At 39.6% G+C, this 18,896-nt stretch overlaps 1 protein-coding gene across 3 annotated transcripts in view; it reads left to right on the forward strand.

Annotated features, from left to right (window-relative positions):
* LIMS1 (LIM zinc finger domain containing 1) overlaps nt 1-18,896 on the forward strand; it is a 145,230-nt gene that overhangs the window by 53,928 nt on the left and 72,406 nt on the right. Inside the window, exon 2 of one of the 3 annotated variants that reach the window (XM_047745303.1) lies at nt 3,365-3,479. The exons of the other annotated variants lie outside the window; for them this stretch is intronic. The gene's annotated coding sequence lies outside the window, so the exon portion shown is untranslated. The remainder of the gene's footprint in view (nt 1-3,364; nt 3,480-18,896) is intronic. 3 annotated transcript variants of the gene reach the window in all.

Here is an 18,896-nt window from a genome sequence, read left to right on the forward strand (position 1 = left end):
GTGTTTGGAAGGCATAGGTGTGAAGGGCATAAGATAAGTAGGAGCCCAGTTCTTGCCCTTACATGGGTTAGAAAAAGAAGCTATTACAATTGAGAGAGCCTCACGGGAGCCCTGACGAGGAGTCCCTGACGCAGACCGGAGAATGGGACTAGAGAAGGTTTGGAACACGGTTTTTTGAAGATGTGATGCTTCACTTCTGCTGTACAAGGATATTAGAATCAGCAAGGGGAAGATGGAAGGATCTTCCAGACTGAGGAGCCAGCATAAGCAGCAGCATCAAGATGAGGCCTGTATGGCAGGTATCACTGCTGGGTTGTATAAGGTGAGTGGCAGGGAGTATCCAGAGATGAGGATTGGCAGGCCAGGGAATGTAGGGTTTGTTTGCTTTTTTTTTTTTCTTTAAGATTTTATTTATTTATTTGACAGAGACAGAGCAAGAGAGGGAACACAAGCAAGGGGAGTGTGAGAGGCTTCCTGCTGAGCAGGGAGCCTGATGCGGGACTTGATGCATGGCTCGATCCCAGGATAGAGGATCATGGCCTGAGTCGAAGGTAGATGCTTAATGGCTGAGCCACCCAGAAGCCCCGTTTGCTTCTTTAAGGGGCCTACCTTTGTGCTCAGAGCCATTGTAGAGTTTAAGAGAGACCCCTGGTTCTTTAGATGAGTTGCTGGTTGGGTCTCCTGGATTTGGTTGAAGGTAGAGAACCTAGTTAAGAGGCTGCAGCCATAGACCAAGTGAGTAATCATGAGGCCTGGAACAGTAACAGCGCTGAAAATGAGAGTGATATGGGGCAGAGGGACAAACTTGAAAATCCATTAAAAGTTAAAATGAGCAGAAATAGATGTTTGTAGGTAAGAAGGTAAGAAGGGTGACCAGGGAATTCCTAGCTTGGGTGACTGGTTTGATAATGTTGCCATACCTGAGAGAGGGCACATAAAAGGAAAGAACTGGCTGTGGGCAGCAGGGAGGGAATGACTGATATATTTAGTTATTTTGAGTTAGGACGTCCCCATGAAAGCAGCCAGCAGACATATTGTTGCATGACTGTGAGTTCAAGAGCAAGGTCTGGCCAGTGTTGCTAACATGGAGGAAGTAGAGGACCCATGAGAGATGGTGAAGTCATCAGGGAGAATATGCATAATGAGACAGGCAGAGAGCCAGAGTTCGAATTAGAGACATTGCTACACTAAAAGGCAGGCAGAGGAAGGAGATCCTGTAGAGGAGACAATAAAGGGATGATGAAAAAGACAAGAGTAATGGTGTAATGGCCTGGAGACCAAGGGCACTGATTTTTTTAAAGATTTTATTTATTTATTTCACAGAGAGACAGCAAGAGAGGGAACATAAGCAGGGTAGAGATGGAGGGAGAAGCAGGCTTCCCGCTGAGCAGGGAGCCTGGTGGCATGGGGCTCAATCCCAGGACCTGGGATCATGACCTCAGTTGAAGACAGATGCTTAACGACTGAGTCACCCAGGCGCCCCCAAGGGTACTGATTTGAAAATTTCCAGGAAAACCTTGTTTATAAATGTCAAAAGTAAGATAAAGATTGAAAAATGTTTTCTGGGTTGCTCTTGCCTAGAAAAATTTGTCCAAAGAGAGGAGGAGGGGATGAGATGGTAGCTAGAAGGACTTAAGGTAGACTTCTGCTGATCTAAGCATGTGTGCCCCTTTGTCCATCACACCACCCTATTTCCTTCACAGTGCATGGTGATCAGTAGAGCTGGGACACAAAGAAATGGCAGATGTTTGCCTCTTTCAGATTTTAATTGCAGTAACATAAGTTACTTTCTTGAAGAGAATTCCATATGCTGGGAATCTTGTTCAGAAGACTTCTGTTCTGTTTTCCTTCTCCCAAGAGTGATGGTGGCTGCTTTCCAGGGTTTCTATCTGGTATAGTCCTGTCTCTGGTGGGAATTGGGGGTGGCTGCTTCTCACCCACAAACAGCTTTTGTATTTCCAGCTTCCTTCTACATCCCACTCACACACCCCCAAAAGAAAGTAAGTAAATCAGGACCAGAAGAGTCCTCTGGCTGGAATTGTACAGTGTTGAGTATTGTGTGTGAAGTCCAAACCTAGTTCTGATGGTGGGACTTTAGAGTGAGCCATGAAAGTAGAGCCTGTGAGATGCCCCCTGGGAGTGCTGCGCAGAACCCTGAAGTTGAGTTCACTCTGCCTGTTGCCTTAGGTGAGCTCTTTCACCTCTCCAGACAGCAGACTGCTTCCCTGTGGGGTAGATGGCTTTTCAGGATGCCTTTCACTTCTGCCCTTCTGCTGACGGTCACCATCTCACAATGCTGCCAGTACCCAGTCTCTAGTATTGGCTTAACAAGCGAAGGTGAGGCGTTGTCTTCTTGATTTTAAAGATTCACCTATAACTGAGAAATGCTGTTATCATTCTAAAATTGACTGCCTTATAATAAAGAAATTGCTTAAGGAACTTCCTTTTAGTATTCTCAGTGAGTCAGGGCAAGGAAGTCATCATTTATGGAAGCGGAAGGCTGTAATTAGTGTTCCTGAGTTCCTCCATCTCAGCCAAAGATTCTTTTATAATTCCTCAGTGGAAACTTGGCACCCAGGAGTCCTGGGAGGTGACTCAGTTGGGTGTGTGAGGCCTCATTAGCATTGGCTCTACTCCTTCCCTGCACTGTTTGTCAAGGATATCTGGGACTGAAGGAGCTGCTTCCCCTGCTCAGTCTGCCGGAGTTTGGCCTGCCTGTCTCTAAACTTGGGCTGAGCCACCAGGAAGAGAAAATAAAGCCAGCCGCTCAACACTGAAGTGGTAAAACATTAGAGAAGAAGAAAAAGCTCTAATAATTCAAACATGTAGATACTTTTAAGATCCAAAAGGGTAGAGGCCATCTTTTTTTGAAAGTTCCACCTCTTTCTGTGCTGATCAGTTTTTTTTTTCCCCCTAAATATTTTATGCACAGTACAAATGCTTTCAACAAGTTTATGGATGAATTTCTTAACTTAGTAAGGTACATAAAACAACTTAACAGGATATGAGTTATGACATTTACGGGTGTTGCCTTATTGCTTCAGAGCTTTGGGGTTATCGTGTAACACACCATGTCACATGATTTGTCTGAATGCAGGAAAAAAGCCCTCAACTTGGTTTCATTGGCTTAAATATAGCTCAAGGCAACAGACACAAGGTTAAGATGAGGAAGTACTATACAGTATAGGAAACAGGAGCCTTTAAAGATAATTCACTGATCTGGAACTTGTTGCCCAAGCCCTGATAAATGAGTGAAAACAAGAGCAGAAGTATCAGAAAGGAGATGCTTTATTCTTAAGGTGAGAGTAAGAGAGTCTGGAGGCACATCAGTTAAAGTGCTTGGAATATCGACTTGCTTTTGCAGAGTTGGGGCTGTGTGTACAAAGTTATTAAAGCAGGGGAGTAGAAGTTTGAGAGAAGACATTCATCGAAAAGATATTCGTATAAACTTGCATATCCAATAACAGGAACAATCTTGGGTAAGTTGCAGTAGCTTTTAGCCATACTAATTAAATTTTTCTTTTCACTGCTACGAAGTGTAATGGTTGTGGTTCTTAACTTCCTGCGGGTGCATGTTTAATTACTGAGTATATGTAAAAGGGACTTCATGTTTTATTGGTTTCAAAGAGTGTGAGGAAGGGAGGCTATACCCTTCTATTTGCAGAGAAAACATTAACAACCTTGATAGTGTTTAGTGCCATAATACTTTATGGTCCTGCAGAGACATAGAGAATTTTTATAGTAATGTTTCTTATCATTTTATTACATTAAATACTTTTAACCCAAATTCTGTGTAGGATCTTAAACAATCCTATACTGTTTAACACTATGGTTAGTGAATATGTGTCTTGCTGTGGTGTGGGAAGAGCAACTATAACTATTTGAGACTTATTTATGAACCTGTATAAGTCTGTGTAAAACTAGCAGGCCATTTAAAAAGCAACCTTAATGCACCAAATCTACATTTGTAAGACATTTATTGAGAAGTGATTATTACCCCTAAAAGGATCTTGTGGCTTACACATGATCTGCCTTATACAATGAACTTCCTTAGACATTTAAAGGTATTTATGAAAACATTTATTTCTCAGTCAATCTCCAGGAGTATTATAATCTTGAGGGGAAGATAGCTGTGATATAGAATGGGGTGATGTATAAGGGACTTTCTTATTTTATATAGGTTATATATTTGTAGATATATGTTTTTTATATGGAAACACATAGTTGTAAAATATGGAATAGTTATAACATTAGGAAAACAATTATTTTTATTCAAGGACAAGAAAGAAAAAGTTAAAAAGAGGATGACCACTTTGCTTTGGTCTTAATAGAAAGGATACATACTTTAGTTTGCAACAACAAGGCACTGTGCATGGCTTATAAAATAAAAAAAATGAATAAGATACTTTGGGTAAACATATACACAGTTGTGTAAAAAAAAAAAAAAAATTACATACAACTAACCAGGCATAATCAGACCAACATGAGTACTGTCAAGTTTTGGGGGATAACCAAAAGAAGTGACCTGTAATTCTCAGGGACAGCACCATTTAGCTGATTATTAAATTGGGCCTCAAAGAATGAATAAATTTCAACATTTAAAAATGATGGAAAAGAGTGTTCTTCTAGCCACAGCTGGTGAAATCTTTTTTTTTCTCCCCCCACCACTGGTGAAATCTTGAGCAAAGGTTTGCAGGTCAGTTTACTTCTCTGTTCAGAATCTTCCAGTGCCTTTCCATCTCACCTAGAATGGAACCTGGAGTCCTTATTCTGGTTTGCAAGGGCATACTTGATGTGTGCCCTGCCCTTGGTTCCTCTTTCTTTCAGATACCATGTCTTTCCCACTAGACTATAAGGTCCACGAAGCAGGGGCTTTGTCTTTCATGTTCCCTCTTGTATCCCCAGTGCCTAGACCTCTGAGTGCTCGTAAATGAGTATAGAATGAATCCAAAAAATTCAAAGGCACCTAATGTGCTAGGATGTAAGATGTGTTTGTGGGGTAAGAGTGACAGGGAGGGACGCCTGGGTGGCTCAGTTGGTTAAGCAACTGCCTTCGGCTTAGGTCATGATCCTGGAATCCTGGGATTGAGTGCCGGATCAGGCTCCCTGCTTAGCAGGGACTCTGCTTCTCCCTCTGACCCTCTCCCCTCTCATGCTCTCTCTCTCACTCTCTCTTTCTCTCAAATAAAATCTATTAAAAATTTTTCTAAAAAGTGATAGGGAGTGCACATGGAGTACTGGTCCTGAATGCAATATAAAGTTTTGGGGTAATTTTGCAGGGAAGGGATATGGTAACATTGCAGTGTGGAGGATGGACTTGGAGAATCAGAGAGTGGAGATTGTTAAAACTGAATGGAATGTATCAGCACATTACCTTCACACAGTTGACATTTGACTCATTTGCTCCATGCTAAGTACTGTGTTCAGTTCTGGGGATACAAAGATGACTGGGAAATAGTTCCAGTTGGTAGGAACAGATATGTGAACATCCTGCATTACAGGTCTCAAACAAGTGATGTGATGGGCACTTGAATCAGGGCTTTACCGTGGGTAGCAAGGAGTATTACGTCTTCTTGACTGTTTCTTGATGTCAGCAGCTCTAGGAGTTCCCAGAGAAAAAAATGAAGCTGTTAGGGGAACTTCAAAAAGTGTTTTTAGTCTTATGTATATATTTTTAATGCAGAGACCTTACCATGATTTTTAATTACATCTTACCTTAAAGTTCTTATCAATACATTGATTGGCCCATTCATTCTCAGAAGAAAGATGCATTATAGGAAGAGCGCCTCTTTAACTGCCTCTACCCAGTGTCTATAGTAGGTCAGATTTTAGCTCCAGGTAAGTGTTTCACTTCGGGGGCGTAGTTTGCCAGTCTACAGAATGGAGATGATGTCCTACCGAGTGGCTAATTGAATTAAATGAGGTGATGTATAGGAAAGTACCATATACCAAAAATTGCTTCAGGTATATGGTGGTATTGTTGACGGTGAGGATGGGTACTCTCCCACCCCAGATGAGAGTTTGGGATAGGATATATAGAACATAGAAAAATTGAAAAATTGAATAATGAATTTTACCAAATATTCTGGGTGGAGGGGAGAGAAGAGGCAGATATTCTTTTAGCAATATATTTATGGGGCTTAAAAACTATGCAAAAGGAAGTTTTGCAGCCTGAGGAACTATTTGGATACCTAGTATTCAGCCATTCATGATCTCTCTTGTCACTAATTTGACAGTTTCAGACCTGTAAGGAGAAGCTGCCTTTCTCGTTCATGTATTTATTCATTGAGTATGTTTACCCTTTAAACACTTTGGTATAGTTGAAAGACTGGGTCTTAGAGCTACCAGATGTGGGTTCAAATCTTCTTCTACCACTTGTATGATTTTTTAAAAAAAAGATTTTATTTATTTATCTGACAGAGATCAGAAGTAGGCGGGGGAGGGGGGGCGGGTAGGGAGACAGACTCCCTGCCGGCAGAGAGCCCAACGTGGGGCTCCATCCCAGGACCCTGAGATCATGATCTGAGCTGAAGGCAGAGGCCTAACCCACTGAGCCACCCAGGCGCCCCTATATGATTTTTTTTTTAAGATTTTACTTATTTATTTGACAGAGAGGGCACAAGCTGGAGGAGCAGGGAGGAGAGAGAGAGGGAAAAGCAGACTCCCCGCTGAGCAGGGATTTCCCCATGCAGACTTGATCCCAGGACCCCCGGATCATGAGCTGAGCCCAAGGCAGACGCTTAACCAATTCAACCACCCAGGGATCCCCACTTGTGTGATTCTTAATAAATTATAAAATATCTCAGTCACAAGATTCCTCATCTGTAAATGGCAATAATTCCTAATCAGTAGTTAGTGATGATTAATTGACATGTACAAGGATCCTGGCTAGATATTTGGTGGGATTTAGGTGGTCAAGAAACATTCCTTCCTCTCTTGTTTTTTTGTTATAATAAAATACATATACCACAGAATATGCCATTTTAACCCTTTTTAAGTATAAAAATCAGTGACGTTAATTACATTCATGATGCTGTGCAACTATCGCCAAGATCTGTTTTAAAAACTTTTCATCATCCCAAACACATACTCTATATTCCATTAAGCATTAATTCCCCATTCTTTCTTCCTTGGCCATGATAACTTTTAAGACACTTTCTGTTTTCATGAATTTGCCTCCTGTGTATTTATATGTGGATTTATATAACATAAGACCTTCTGCATCTGGCTTCTTTCACTTAGTATATGTTTTTGAGGTTCATCCATATTGTAGCATGTGTCAGAACTTATTTCCTTTTTATAGATGAATATTATGGCATTCTATGGGTATACCACATTTTGTTTATCCATTCATCTGTGAAAGGACATTTGGGTTGTTCCCACCTTTCAGCATTATGAATAATTCTGTTGTGAACAGAAGAGTACACATATATGTTTGAATCCCAGTTTTCAGTTCTTTGGGGTATATGTCCAGAATTGGAATTGCTGAGCCATATGGTAATCCTATGTCTAACTTTTTGAGGGACCACCAACTGTTTCCTCTCTTTGTTTTTCATTTTACTGTGCATCATTCAGACATGTCTCCTTTAAGATCCAGAATTACTAGAGCTCAAGGTTGAAAGAAACCAAATTTTGTTGAGTATTTGATGATCTTCGTGATTTTTCTCTTTCTAAACAAATGTGGACCTCTTTAAACTCTCCCATTGCCTGAATACCATTGATTGCAGAGATTTTCTTCTCTCTCTTTTGTTCTTTTTTTTCTTAAATCTGTTTCCCCTTCTCTTATGTTTTCTTTCCCTCACAGTTCTGTCCCTTTCCCCCTCTGATTCTGTCACCATCCCCCATCTCTTCTAAAGGGAGGAAATCTGTCAGGACCTGGTCCTTCTTCTCCATCCCCCAGCCTCACTGTGACCTGGAGTTGTTAGAGGTGGGATAAGATCAAGAGGCTAGATCATATTGATGCATATACATAATAAGAGGCTAGATCATATTGATGCATATACGTAATAAACTTCTTTAAGCCAAACTTTCACGTGGATTGGTATTTATAATAAATAATGGGAAGTATTTGGGAAAAGTTGGGTAGAAAATAAGAAAATAGCATCATCCAAGAGAGGAATATTTTCAGGGTTGCCAGCTCAGCACACTATTAGCAACAGCTTGAAGGAAACCATAAGAGAATTTTTCACAGATGAATCAGCCAGAAATAAACCCAGACTGCCAAATCAGATGTGATTTCTTAGTCAAAGAAACTGCTTTTCATTCCCTGTAATCCTGATTGGCCTGGTCAGTCATTGAAAGTCAGTGTTCAGCTTGATTTTGCTTATATCTCAGACCATTATAAAGTCCTTCATTCATTGTGTATCTGATGAGACACTAGTGGGAAATAAAGGATGTATCCATGCATCTTAGGAGAATGGAGTGTACACACATGAAGTAGCTAAAATTAGAACTAAGCTACATTTAAATTTAGTCAGTAGCAATGAGCTATTGATAATGGTCCTTAGAAGAAAATGAGCCACAGCCAGAATTTTAACCTTAATTTTAATGATTTATTAACACATGGACCAGTAGAGAGGTGGAGGGTAGAATATGGCAGGTAAATGGACAATAGGAATAAATAGTGCAGGTGTGGGGAAGGGGATAGATTTTGCCTAGAAGACACCCCTCAGCCTTGCCTGGCAAGGGTGATTCTATGGCAGTAATTAGAGTGGAAAGGAAGGAAAAAGAATTGTGATCCAGACTTTCCATGAACCCCAAGATGACTGTATCAGCAACTCACCATGTCCTTGGGCTTTCTAAGACCTTCAAAGAAAAGGGAAGTAACATTTACTGAGAAATACACTTTGTGCTGGTAAATGCTAAAGGCTTTCCTTCTATTTGTTAGTTCTTGAACCTGTGAGGGGGTTTTATTATGCCCACATTTGTAGATGAAGAATCTGTCCTGCAGGTGAAGAAATTTATCCTGGCTAATAGGAGACAAAGTCCAGGCCTCCACTGCCCCTTTTTTTCTGGGCTACTTTTCTTTATTCCATAACGAGGTTTACTGTATTATCTAGATTGGTGCCATCCAGTAAACACATAACATGAGCCGTATCACATGTACAGTTTAAAATTTTCTAGTAGCCATGTACAAAAATAAACAGGTGAAATTAATTTTTTTAAAAGATCTTATTTATTTGAAAGAGAGAGCATGAATGAGTGGGGGAGAGGGGCAGAGAGAGAGGGAGAAGCAGGACCCTGGGATCCTAACCTGAGCCAGGCAGAAGATGATTAACTGACTGAGCCACCCAGGCATCCAAGGTGAAAAATTAAATTTCATAATATATTTATCTCCATACACCAAACAGTTTCATGTCCAAACTATGTACATATCATGTAACATATCGAAACTGTTGAGGTTTTTTACATTTTGTGAGCTAAGTCTTTGAAATCCAAGTCCATTTTACACTTATAGCACATCTTGATTTGGGCTAGCCACATTTCAAGTTGCTGCATGTAGATAGTGGCACCAAATTAGCATGGGTCCAAGAAAGGTATTGGGACTCATCCTAAAAAATTGAGGGTAGAGGCTCTGCTTTGAAGTCATTGGGAGGAAATAAGATGGGGCAAGAGAGCAGCTTCTCTTAGGAAAACTATAGAAGAAAAACATACACGAAAAGCAGGACTGCTCTTTAAAAGCAAATAAAAACGGAGCAGAACGTTCAGAGTTGTCAAGTCACTCTGTTGTATACCTGAAACTAATGTAAACACTGCGTGTCAACTATGCTTAAATAAAAATTTAAAATTAAGAAAGTAAAGGGGGCCCCTGGGTGGCTCAGTCAGTTAAGCATCTGCCTTTGGCTCTGGTCATCTTGGGGTCCTGGGATCGAGTCCCTCATCGGGCTCCCTGCTCAACCTGGAGTCTGCTTCTCCTTTGCCCTCTACCACTCCCCTTGCTTGTGCTTTCTCTCTGTGTCAAATAAACAAATAAAGTCTTATCAAAAAATTTAAAAATTAAAAATTAAAATTAAGAAAGTAAAGATGTAGGGTACCAGTCAGCGGAACATGTGACTCTTGATCTTTGGGTTGTTAAGTTCAGGACCTACAATGGATATAGAGATTACATAAAAATAATATCTTAAAAAAAAGAAGAAAGTCATTACCGTATCATGTAAGGCATATTACTGACTGAAGGGCCATTAATGGAGAGTGGTAAAGTCATACCAGTTTTTATCACCACCACTAGTAATGACCACAGGAAAACTGTGGCATTAAGTGCTAGATACTGAACCATATTTAGTCAGGGGAATGACATGTCTTGGCAAATCTACTAATCATTAAGAATGGAACCACAGCTTTTAATGTATGTATGCATGGTGTTGACAAAAGAACCCGTTCTTTCACATGCCTAATGCTTTTTTCAGATGGGAGCTATAATGTCTGCTTGAGGAAATAACCATGAACAAACTACCTTATATGGGAATTTTCACAGCCTTCAGCTCTACCCAGAGCAAGATAAATGATAGTTGCAGACTTCTATTGCAGCAAAACAGGAATTATTTTAAAATGTTTCTTGGAATTTCCCCTTCATCCTCTTCCTGTGATTGTGCCACCTACTTCGTTGTCTGTGTCCCACTTAACTTCTGTCACTTCTTTCAGTCTATTCTCACTATACTTGCACTCACTATGCTTTTTCTTTTTTTCTCTTTGTCTTGTTTTGTTTCGGTAGTAAGCTGTGTGCTAGGGTCCTGCTCTCTGGTCTCTTATCTGTGGGACTTTAATTCCATTCCTACACCCGAAAAATGAAAAGGATGAATTCAAATCCTTCGCAGTCATTCAAGGTCCCTCACTTTGCAGCTTGGAGCCTCATTTTTACATTAACATTGTTGTGCTACCATCTCCAGAACTCTATTTGTCTTGTAAAACTAAACTTTTTAACTTCACATTTCCCTCTGCCCCAAGCCCCAGGCACCCACCATTTTCCTTTCTGTCCCTATGGATTTGGGGATTTCAGATACCTCATATGAAGTTTAATCATACAGTATTTGTCTGTGACTTGCTTTCTTCACTTAGTGTAATGTCCTTAAGGCTTATTCATGTTGGAGGCCTCAGAAGTCTTTTAAGACTGAATAATATTCTATTGTGTATATGTATCACATTTATCACATTTTACTTATTCATTTGTCAACAGACATTTGTGTTGCTTCTACCTTTGGGCTATCGTGAACAATGCTGCTGTGAACATGGGTGTAAAGGTATCTCTTGGAGTCCCTGTTTTGAATTATTTTAGATACACTGAGAAATAGAATTGTGGGTCACATGGTAACTCTGCTTTTTATTTTTTGAGCATGGCTATACTGTTTTTCATAGTGCACCATTTTATATTCCCACCAACAGTGCAGAAGGTTTCCAATTGCTCCGTATCCCCAACATCTGTTATTTTCCCTTTTTTTTTTGGTTTTTAAGTAGTAGCCATCCTAACTTGTGTGAGGTAGTATCTCATTTTGATTTTGATTTGCATTTCTCTAATCACTAATGATATTGAACATCTTTTCACGTACTTATTGGCCATTTCTGTTCCTTCTTTGGAGAAAAGTCTATTCAAATCTCTTGCCCAATTAAAAAAAACATCTGGTTGGGTTTTTGTTGTGGTTGAATTGTATGAGTTCTTTATAGATTCTGTATATTTACTCCTTATAAAATACATCATTGCAAATATTTTCTCCCCTTCCATGAGTTGCTTTTTTAACTCTTTTGATTATGTTCTTTGATGCACAGAAGTTTTTAATGTTGAGGTAGTCCCAATTCTCTATTTTGACTTTTTCTTGCCTCTTCCTTTGGTATCCTATCCAAGAAATCATTGCCAAATTCAATGTCATGAAGCTTTTCCCATATGTTTTCTTCTAGGAGTTTTATTTGATCCATTTGGAGTTAATTTCTGTATATGGTATGAGATAAGAGTTAAACTTCATCCTTTTGTGTGTGGATATATTTCCCATTTGGGGCGTGGGCGGCTCAGTCTGTTGAGCATCCGGCTCTTGTTAAGTCATGATCTCAGGGCATGAGGATTGCACCTCGCTTGAGAATCTTTACCTTTCCCTCTCCCAACTGCTCCTTCCCCGATTCGCAGTCTCTTTCTCTCTCTCTCAGATAAATAAATAAAAGCTTTTAAAAAAAGAAAATAAAAAATTAAATTTTCCCATTTGTTGAAAAGAATCCTTTTTCCATTGAATTGGCTTGACACGCTTATCCAAAATCATTTAACCGTATTTGTGAGGGTTTATTTCTAGGCTCTCAGTTCTGTGCCCTTGGTCAGTGTTTCTGTCTTTATGCCAGTACCACACTGTTTTGATACTGGAATTTTGTGGTAAGTTTTGAAATCAGAATTGTGAGACCTCCAACTTTGTTTCTTTCAAGATTGATTTGGTTTTTTGGGGTCTTGGAATTTCATATGAATTTTAGGATGGATTTTTCTATTTCTGCAAAAACCTTAATGAGATTTTGATAAGGATTAAAACCTCATTTTTTAATTCTGTAAAGCAAGGGTGATATTTTTACCCAGTGATTTAATTCAAGGCAAAAGTTTCTGCCTATAGAAATGTCAGATAAGGTCTGGAGGCTTGGAAATGGCCTTAGGCACCTATGGATGATAGGAGGCAAATGCTTGAATAGCTCCCTTGGAGCAAAGATTAGGAACAAGGAATGATTTCTTGGCATGTACTTGCAGTAGTGCCTTAAAACATGCTTAAAGAGTCATGTAGGGGATCGCTCTCTGCTGCAGACACATTAAGAGCTAATAACTCTTTTGACTTCCCTGTGACCCAGTAGTAGTATACTGAGTCACGCCTTTCAGTGACCAACATTGCTATAGTACTTTATTACCTTTCCCAGTTTGTTTCTAATTAATACCCTATTTAATTCATACAGAAAGATTGTGAGGTAAACAAGCATATGCTGTCTTTGATTTATAAGCAAAGAAAGTAAAGGCTTTGCAGAAAACTTGTGGGTGGCCATGTAATAGCTAGAATGATAGAAAAGTTAGAGGGAGGCCTCAGGAGCCTGGTACAGCCTTTCTGTGGGGCATTTGGGCACCATGGTGGCAGGGCGGGGATGTGATCACTCCTTATAGTGGTGGAGGCTTTATGGGAGCCATCTAGTGTAACCCACTGCCTTCTTTGACTCTCCCTGCCTGTCCTTATGGGCACACAAAAGAGTGCGCTGAGTTGGGGGAACAGTGGTTGGGGAAAGGGATTTATGATGGGAAGGAGATCAATAGTTGGAAGGGGGAAAATGGCTAGAAATGAGGCCAGACAGGCAGGTAAGTACATTGTAAAGGGTTATGTTGTTAGAAGGTGAGGGAGGGACAGTGAAGTGTCCTCCAAACTGAGAAGGCATTTTTTGAGACTTGAAGAGGAAGCAGGTGACTCCATAGTTTACAGAGTTTTATTCAGGGTAATTTGCTACTGGCGGTGGGGGTGGTGGCAGGGGCAGCAGTGGTGAGGGGAATCTTGCAGAAGATAAGATGACCCGTGGCAGCTGCACAGTTATTTTCCGTAAAGTCCAGACCTTAGTCCACAGATTTTATAGAGCAACGGGACATGCAGAAGGGCACTATAGTGAGATCAGAGGGTCTGCACACACTCCAGAGGGCTTGCATGCACCTAATCAACAGCTAACTTTTGATTAAATCTTACGGCACCACCTGTGCATTAGGAATGTTATCTCTGACACAGGCCAAAACAAGCCTCCTCCCCCCCCCCCCCCATCCTGGCCTTGGCAGGCATTTCTGAGGTATGTATGTTAATCTCCAAGGGACCTGGAACACAGCCGCCAAAGAGGTCATCGATTGAACATGAACATGAAAGAGGGCCAAAGATGGGGTCAGTATTGTCAGCGCTCCTACAGATGTCTCATGTGTTATGCCAAGGTCTTTGAACTGTATCCCATATAAAATAGACATCTATAGAAATATTTTAAACTGATCCATAGTATGATCAGAGTTGCATTTAAAAAAATCTTTGCAGTGAGAGAAAGGAGAAATATTGATAATAATGGTGATATGTATTTTGTATTTAACATTTATTATGTGTCACTTGTCAACCTTAAAAATAAAATAGGCAGTTATTTTCCTAGCAAAATGAGTTTATTCAGGAATAACAGAGGAATTGCAATTTGGGACAAGCAAACTATGGCAAACCACAGGTAAGTCCAAAGGGACAATGGAAGTTTGCTTTTATTAGGTGCTGAGGGAAATTGGGGAAGATTGTTGTGAACAAAAGTTCACTGGAAAAGAACAAGAGTTTGAGGCTGGAGGTTTCGGGAGTGGGGAGAGATTGTCCCTCTTTTTCTTAAAAGCCAGAGATAAGATTCCTGTGAGAAAGGTGCTCTTTTTTTTTGTCAAGATAAGAATTAACCTTCCTTCGGGGCATCTGGGTGGGTCAGTGGGTTAAAGCCTCTGCCTTCGGCTTGGGTCGTGATCCCGGAATCCTGGGATCAAGCCGCGAGTTGGGCTCTCTGCTTGGCGGGAAGCCTGCTTCCCCCTTTGTCTGCCTGCCGCTCTGCTTACTTGTGATCTCTGTCAAAAACAAAACAAAACAAAAACTACCTTCTTGCAACAAGTTACGCAGAGTGTGGCAAGTGGTGCGTTGGTGAGAGCTCCCCCTTCAGGTCTTCCCAACTCCATTTCCAGTGAGGTTTCCCTTACTTCTTCCATTAACCCCTGTGCTTTTCATAGGAGCTGTATAAGGGTATGGTTATAACCACCCCTTATTAGAAAAAAAAAAAAAAAAGCTAGTAAGAACTGAAGCTGGGATCTGAATTCAAGGCTGGTTGACTCTGAACCCAGCCTCTTATAGAAGGGAGAGTGAGGATGGGGAACATCAATTGGGTATGCAGTAGGGTATGGGGAGGGTGTTAGGCTCATAAATGTCAACGAAGAGAAAAATGGAGATGGCATTTCATAAATTAAGTGTACTGGTTTTAGTGACTTTGTTGGTGAGAAGGAAGTTGCTGAGAAAGACTTTGAGATTTTTAGCTTGGCAGCCAGATGACCAAGAATGCCTTTGATCAAGATAAAGGACGTAGTGGGCGCTGCTGTACAATATTCAGTTTCCCCACTCCCCCACCGGTGATAAATAGAACATAATGAAAGCATGCCATTTGTCTAATTTACCGTATCAGTAGTGCTTGTATGCAATTATTTTTATGCAATGATATGTTTCTATCTAGTTAAGATTCCCTGTGATATAAATTTTAGGTTTCTTTCTCTTAACCTAAATATTCAGAAAAAAGACCTTCATTTCTCATAAAATTTGCTACTAAAGGTACTAAATTCCAAAGTGCAAAATTAAGTGAAACTTAATACTAGGGCTAGTTCTTTTTACTGTGTTCTTTTTGCTAATTTACTTCTAGGTTTTGAAGTATGTGTCTAGGTCTTCATTTACCTCTTCAGGGAATTGCATCTGAAAGCTAGCCCTTTGTATCTGTTTTTGCTAGTCTTGACTACTTAACCTTACTGTCTCTAATGTTTATGTTGATCCTTTTCTCTTAAATAGTTTATATCCAATAACTCTCATTATCATCTTCTTTTGAGTGTGCTTCCTAGCAAAGTATTTTTTTTTTTAATTTTATTTATTTATTTATTTGACAGAGGGAGAGATAGTGAGAGTGGGAATACAAGCAAGGGGAGTGGGAGAGGGAGAAGCAGGCTTCCCTCTGAGCAGGGAGCACAGATGCTGGGCTCAATCCCGTGACTTGAGCCAAGGGCAGCTACTTAACGACTGAGCCATCCAGGTACCCCGCAAATTTTTTTTTTAATATTTATTTTTCCACCTTCATTGAGATATAAATGCCACTAGTTCTATTTTTAATTTTTTGAGGAATTTCCATACTGTTTTGCACAGTGGCTGCACCAGTTTATATTCCCACCAACAGTGCACGGGGGTTTCCTTTTCTCTCCACATCCTTGCTGACACTTAACTCTTACCTTTTTGATAATAACTGTTCCAGCAGGTATGAGGTGATATTTCCTTGTGGTTTTGATTTGCATTTCCATAGTGCTTAGTGATGCTGAGCACTTTTTCATGAACTTGTTGGCCATTTGTATATCTTTAGGCAATCTCTTCATGGCCTCTGCCCATTTTTTAGTCAGGTTGTTTGTGTTTTGGCTATTGAGGTGTATGAATTCCTCATATATTTTAGATATTAATCCCTCTTGGATACATGGTTTGGAAATATTTTTTTCCAGTGTTAGTTTTCATTTTGTTGATTGCTTCTTAGGCTGTGCAGAAGCGCTTTAGTTTGATGTAGTCCCGCTTACTGATTTTTGGCTTTTGTCACTTGTGCTATTGCTGTGTTATCCAAAAAATCACTATGAAGACTGATGTCAAGTTACTTTTCCTCCAGGAGTTTTATACTTTCAGATCTTACATGTAAGTCCTTAATCCATTTCAAGTTAATTTTTGTAAGTGGTGTAAGATAGGGGTCCAGTGTTACTCTTTTGTACCAGCATAATGTTTTATGTCTTCTGTTTTATTAAATAATACTTTGAAGCGGTAAGGTATTTTTAGTAATCATTATACAGTAAGTGGTGGCTATTCAGGCTTTCACATATGGGTGACATTCATTTGATACTGTACCTGAGAATTAACAATGCCCCTTTTAAACCTACTTTCATTTTCTGAAAAGTGTGTGCATGTAATATCTTTAGGAGCCACATGATGGCAGAAACAGTGTTTTGAAACTTGTGGACTTACAGACATGCTCTGAGTGTCTGCTCTGTATCTTCATCCTTCTTCTTTTATTAAAAAAGACAAAAAGAAGAAAGTATAGAATTTAGTAGAAGATGCCTTGAAATATCTATCACGTATCTTAAGAAAGAAAGCATTACAAATAGAGTTGAAATTTCTTGGTACACTTTCCTGTTCCAGTTATCCCCCACCTCTACTTTTCCTCTGTTAGGAAACTCTTTTCCTAAATTTGTATTACTTCTCTATATATCTTTCTATTTTCGTTACACATTTATGTATTCTTAACAGTGCATGAGATTGTTTCTTTTATTTTAGATTTTATATAGTGTATACTATTTGTGTTACTATGAAACTTTGGATTTTCACTTAACATTTTTTAGAGTTATTCATGTGGATTTATGTAGTTCTAGTGAATGAATGACTTTTCTTCTTTTCTAGTGTTCCATTGAAGAGATCACAATTTTTTACATCTTTTTTTCTTAAGGATAGACATTTAGAGAGACAGTAGGAGTAGAATGATTATAGACTGGGGAGCTGGGGACAGGTGTACCCTTTCGGATCCCATTGCTGTCACTTATTAAGTACAGAGCTTGGTTTCTACTTCTGCAAAATAGGGGTAGCACTTGTTTCACAGGGTGTTGTGACCATTAAATGAAATAGTATATAGAGCATTAACACCACAAGTATTATTATTATCACCACTACAATAAGATAACAGTAATGTAGAACGAGCATTATTTTGTGCCATTTATTAAATTCTATTGAAACTGGAAGTCATCTGAAAAAAGAGGGAGAATAGTGAAAATGTGGACTTGTAGACGGTTGAGGTGGCTTCTGTCAGATGACTTCTGCTTTCTCTAAAGCAAGCGAGGTTATCCACAAGAGTGATGGGAAAAGAGGGTGGGTGGATGTTTTGAGAATGCTCAGGGTTTGAAGTGGCCTTGTTGGGCCATGATCTGGCTGTGCTTGCAAAAGAATTTCCTGTTTAGGTGTATATGCTTTTCTTGTTTGTTTTGTTTTTTCTCAGCAACTTTTCACCTGACAAATCCCGAAAGCTCAGCCACCACTCTGGAGTTTCTCTTTCCCTCCTTCCATGGCACATCTTGCTACCTAGATTGTATTCCACAGCTGGCTGTCTCCAGGCCTGTAACCCTCTCCACCCTGGATCTAAACCATTTATTCCCTTTTATCACATTTCACATAAATTTCCTGGCCTGGCATTGACAGATCTTTAAAATATAGCTCTGACTGCCTTGATGCCTTATCTCCCACATCCTTCTGCTCCCACTGTGTTTCCACAGAATGAGGTTACCCACTTTTCTCTGAGTCAGCTTTCCACTTTTCTGTGCCTTTGTTCTAGTTCTTTTTTCTCTACCTAGAATATTATCTTCTCCTCTCTTCCCGTGTCCTTCTTTTGAAATTTAACATATCCTTTACTGTATTTTGTGTGATGGAGTTATTTAAACATCCCTCAGATGTAAAATCGTCAGATACCGCATTACAAAAAGCACCCAGTAAACCTAGGAATCCTGCCCCAGACTTTCTATTGTCTAGTCATTGCATTTGGGGACTGCATACTGCTGTCAGGGTACTGTGTTCAGATATCAAGGTAGTCATGCTTGCTTTCATTGTCATTGGTTGAATTTTGTTTTAAGTTAGATTAACTCTATTATGAAAATTTTCTAATATAAAATTGGAGGAAATGACTCTCCATATACTCATCATCCTGATTTACTTACTGTATTACCGTATTTGCTTCATATATTCTTGTTGTCTCTATCTTTAAATCGAGATGTAATTGACATACAGGTGTGCAACGTAATGATTTGATATTTCTGTATTGTGAAATGATTATCACAATAAGTCTAAACATCTGTTATGATAGTACAGAATTTTTTTCTTGTAATGAGGACATTTAAGATCTACTTTTAGCAACTTTCAGATACACAGTACAGTATTATGAACCATAGTCACCGCACTGTGTTATATCTCCATGACTTATTTGTCTTATGACTGGAAGTTTACATTTTTACCACCTTCATTAATTTTGCCTACCCCTCTAACTCCTACCTCTGACAACTCACAATCTGTTCTCTGTCTCTCTGAGTCTTTTTTTTTTTTTAGACTCCACATATAAGTGAGATCACACAGTGGTTGTCTTTCTCT

Source organism: Lutra lutra, chromosome 9, assembly GCF_902655055.1.
Source record: "Lutra lutra chromosome 9, mLutLut1.2, whole genome shotgun sequence".
Lineage (NCBI taxonomy): Eukaryota > Metazoa > Chordata > Mammalia > Carnivora > Mustelidae > Lutra > Lutra lutra.